Genomic DNA, 3,962 nt, shown 5'->3' on the forward strand with positions numbered 1-3,962 from the left:
CACAATAACTTTAAATAAAGTGTAGAAAGCTGTAGCTTAACGGGTAATCAAGCTAAATCACAAAGGTTAAAATCCTTCAAAACTGGATTCCTCCTCATCATCATCGGTATGCCCAAACAGAGCTTCAGCTGTATCTGATGTGAGGGCATCAGCATAGACATTGTCATCATCACTGAGTTCACAGATATCATCATCACTGCTGTCGGTCTCTTACAAAAGAAGAATACTGTGGTTAAATAGTTCGGTGGCATACAGTTCAGTTTAGCAGCCTACTCTGCTGCGACTTGTGGACTGAACTGAAGCACTGCCCCCTCCAATAGACATCAGAAGATGACTGGAAACTATGTGCATTTGATTCTGTGTGCGTGCACAGAATCAATTAACCTGTATGACCCAAGTATAAGCTGAGTTCGGGTTTTCAGCACAAATTTTGTGCTGGGAAAACTCGGCTTATACTTGAGTGTAGACAGTAATTAGTAAATTTCAGCTATGAACATAAATTAAAATAACTGTTTGGAAGTTCAAGTATCATGAAATAGTCATACTAAGTGTACAAAGTAACTATACCAAACAAATATATTAAGTGTCATTAATAAAATAATATTAAAACATCAAATTTGGAAAGATATGCACACTCTTTTATTCACTAAAGCATGATGGAAATAACAAAATGAGATATGACTACAGATAATGTCTTTTGTTCCTGTCTGTTTTTCTGGTATACTAACCTATAAGAAGACCTTGATCATTTTTAACCTGATTATTTATTTTATTTTTTAATCAATAAATTATTGGATTGAATTACTATAAAATATACAGTTACAAAGTTGTTAATGATTCAGTTTCAATCATTTCAATCATACAATTACAACACCCTTCACCAGTACACATTATCTGCCATCAATATCCCATTTTGTTTTTTTTAAATATAATTTTTATTTTAATTATAGTGGCTTACATATCGTTCATAGTAATATTCCAGGTACATATTTACATTGAATCAGGGGAATTTCCACCACCGAATTGTCCTTCCACAACTGCTCCCATCCTGCCTCCCATATCCTCCACTCTCCCCCGCAGGGGGTACTAGCATGCGTGGTCCCTTCTGTGTCTAGTTTATTACTTAGTGGTCTTATAACTGTTTGGTCTTGGTGCCTCCGTTACTGCCCCCTCTAATTGGGAGGCGGGACTAGAAAGTTCAAGTTATGTGGTTTTGTTTGAGGAAGAGAAAGGTAATATAATGGGGTAAAAATCGACTACGCCGACTATCAGCAGTCATTCTAGAGGCTCTCATCTTTGGTTTGAGTGACGAAGGGGAAAAGAAGAAGGTGAAAGACCACAACAGTTCAAAAAGAAGAATCAAATAAGATATCCAGTGAGTACTGCAGCAATAAAAATATGCACCACATAGTTGCCATGGTCTTGAGATAGGAAATATGACAAGGCGCAAAGAGGAAGAAGAGAAAAGAAGGAAAAAGTAAATATATAATTAAAAAAATGGACAACTACTTCAATATCTACCCCAAAACAAAGAAATTGACAAAAACTAGATAAAAAATAATAATAAATAAATAATTAAAATAAAAAAGGTTTATTTAGTGTTTTTTGTCTCCCCCCCCCCCCCCCGCATAGGCACAGTAAATATTGGGGTCATCTGAAACGGGAATCCCCTTGGCCTAAGAGATACAGAGTTTCTCTACCCTTGGAATATATTGTCATGGGATTATCTATAGACTCCTTTCACGTTCATTTACTCTCCCCTTGGTGTTTTTGTACCGTATGGAAGACTTCTGCTCTGATCTGGATGTTAAAAACAGACCTCTAAATCTAGAGGTCTCAGTCTGTGCACAGGTCAAGGAGTGGAACTTATGATGAAGACTTTCTTTGTGATTTTAGAAGTTCTGTTTCCTCAATGTCATTTTAATCTGTCTTCTGTGGTTAGTGGTCTTGGCCCTTGCGCTGAAACTCAGATGGAGCCTGGAAGCAGACATTCTCTTCTCTCTTTCTCTCTCTTTCTCTCTCTCTTTAAAACCTGTTTTTTCTTTTTTTTCTTTTTTTTACTGGGTCAGACAGAAATTCCTTAAAACCTGTTAACCTAGTCATTTCTTAGGGTTGTTTCAGTGGGAAGCGCAGTAACAAAAGAGGTACTTTCACTTCTGGGGTAGGTTTGCTCTTGTTTATGTTGTTTATATTATTGTTTATGTTGCTCTTGTTTATGGTGAAATGATGAAATTTTAATCTCAGCATCCCTCTCTTTTACACCTGTTATGTGCTTAGGCATGAGTCTCTAGTCTAGACCCTTTCACATTACTAATATGGAAATGAAGTTTCAGGGATCAATACAAACTTCTTTTTCTGTTCTGTTTTTGTTTTGTTTTGTTTTGTTTTTGTGGGGAGGCCACACCCGGTGACGCTCAGGGGTTACACCTGGCTATGCACTCAGAAATTACTCCTGGCTTGGGGGACCATATGGGACGCTGGGGGATTGAACTTCAGTCGGTCCTAGGCTAGCACCGGCAAGACAGACTTCTTACCACTCCGTGCCACCGCTCTGGCCCCTATACAAACTTCATATATATATATATATATATATATATATATATATATATATATATATATATATATATATATATATATATATTCTAGCTACAGTCCTTTTTTTCTTTCAAATTTAGGATTTAAGTGTCATTTTTCAATATTCATAAATTGGCAGGTTAACATCTGATCTTGAATATAAGGTAAAAATTGTGCTCACTTCAGCAGCACATATACTAAAATTGGAACGATACAGAGAAGATTAGCATGGCCCCTGTGCAAGGATGACATGCAAATTCATGAAGCGTTCCATATAAGAACAAAAAGAAAGAAATAGGATTCCGTAAGAGGACAGAGGGAGCTGGGAGGTCAGGATAAGAGTGAGTAAGGTATAGAAAGTGGCAGGATGCATGGATGGTTATCAGTTGAATTCTGTGTGTTAGGTCAAAAAAGATAATAGATGTAGTAAGGGTTAAATGTTTTGGTGTTAGATTCTGTATCAAAATAAAAAATACAGGTTCTGTTTAGTTTGAGTTACTCTGTAAAGCTACAAATAAATCCTAAAGTCTTAAAAAAAAAAAGAAAATAAGGTAAAAATTGAGACCCTTTTATTTAAAAAAATAATTGGCTGTTAGGGCAGGAGAGATAAGATGGCAGTAGGGCATTTGCCTTGCATGCAGAAGGACTGTGGTTCAAATCCCAGCAGCTCATATGGTCCCCCGAGCCTGCCAGGAATGATGGCTGAGCATAGAGCCAGGAGTAAACCCTGAGCGCTGCCGGGTGTGACCCAAAACCTAAATAACAATAATAAATAAATAAATAAATAATTGGCTGCTATTCTGCCTGAGTTTGCTATTTGACAACATTGTCATTCCAAAACAGGATGAAGAAGCAGTTTTTCTTGGACATTTTCACGCCACTTGATCTCAAGAGGCCAATGGAAATCACACAGTTGAAACAAAAACTTCTACTTACGTTATATTCACTTATTTTCATTGACCACTGCAATTCACATGACAAGTCCAACTAGAAGAGAAAGTATATTTCCTTTCTAAGAAGTTCCTGCAAATTATACAAAAACTTAAATATATATATACTGTTTTTTATAATGAAGTTTATACTACTGGTGATAACAAGTTAAATATGATTTACAAAAAAAAACCCTCTCTTTTCTGCACAAGCAAATACCACACAAAAACCCAACAACAGAAATAGAACAAATTTGCCAATAAATTGCAGTATTTATATAAAAACTTTTTTCAGACATAAAATCAAGTACTTAATTGAGGCTTATGGTTACTAGATATTTATTAAGACGTTTAAAATTTCTGCACATTTAAATGTAAACTGAATCAGAATCTTAGTTTCTAGTTAATTATATCTCTGCCTATGAACCAAATGTATCATCTATGGTAAACTTCCTAGTG

The 3,962-nt window shown here is 35.8% G+C and overlaps 1 non-coding gene across 1 annotated transcript; it reads left to right on the top strand.

Annotated features, from left to right (window-relative positions):
* The first annotated feature begins 2,747 nt into the window (after window positions 1–2,747).
* Window positions 2,748–2,854, top strand: LOC126015178 (U6 spliceosomal RNA). The gene has a single exon (XR_007498069.1). It is a non-coding gene; the product is annotated as a U6 spliceosomal RNA (small nuclear RNA).
* The last annotated feature ends 1,108 nt before the right edge of the window (window positions 2,855–3,962 follow it).

This window comes from Suncus etruscus, chromosome 7, assembly GCF_024139225.1.
Source record: "Suncus etruscus isolate mSunEtr1 chromosome 7, mSunEtr1.pri.cur, whole genome shotgun sequence".
NCBI classification, from domain to species: domain Eukaryota; kingdom Metazoa; phylum Chordata; class Mammalia; order Eulipotyphla; family Soricidae; genus Suncus; species Suncus etruscus.